Here is a 364-nt window from a genome sequence, read left to right on the forward strand (position 1 = left end):
TTACCTTTAATTTGCGTGCTCGATTAGCATTGTGCGATTTTTTTTCACCGAGTTATTCGAAATGGAAGCAAAAATGGTTTCAATTCAATGTTGAATAACTCGGTAAAAAAAATCGCACAATGCTCATCGAGTACGCAAATTAAAGGTCGAGATACACGCTTTCAAACGCTGTAAGTAGCATTTGTATGCGAATTTTAACATGTTAGAGTTAGCGACAAAATCGGAAATTGTTATATTTCAATAAAACGATGCTTGCAGATTGTTTTTATATCGAATTCATGTGAGCCACAAATTCAGGAAGGATCGGGCAAGGGAACTTGTAACAGGCAGGGCATACTGTGTAGGTTTTCTGCTATTGTTTATA

The 364-nt window shown here is 36.3% G+C and overlaps 1 protein-coding gene across 1 annotated transcript in view; it reads right to left on the bottom strand.

The window, feature by feature from the left end:
* LOC105457125 (growth hormone secretagogue receptor type 1) overlaps positions 1–364 on the bottom strand; it is an 89120-nt gene that overhangs the window by 68435 nt on the left and 20321 nt on the right. The window lies entirely within an intron of this gene.

Source organism: Wasmannia auropunctata, unplaced genomic scaffold (genome assembly GCF_000956235.1).
Source record: "Wasmannia auropunctata unplaced genomic scaffold, wasmannia.A_1.0 LD335365.1, whole genome shotgun sequence".
NCBI lineage: Eukaryota > Metazoa > Arthropoda > Insecta > Hymenoptera > Formicidae > Wasmannia > Wasmannia auropunctata.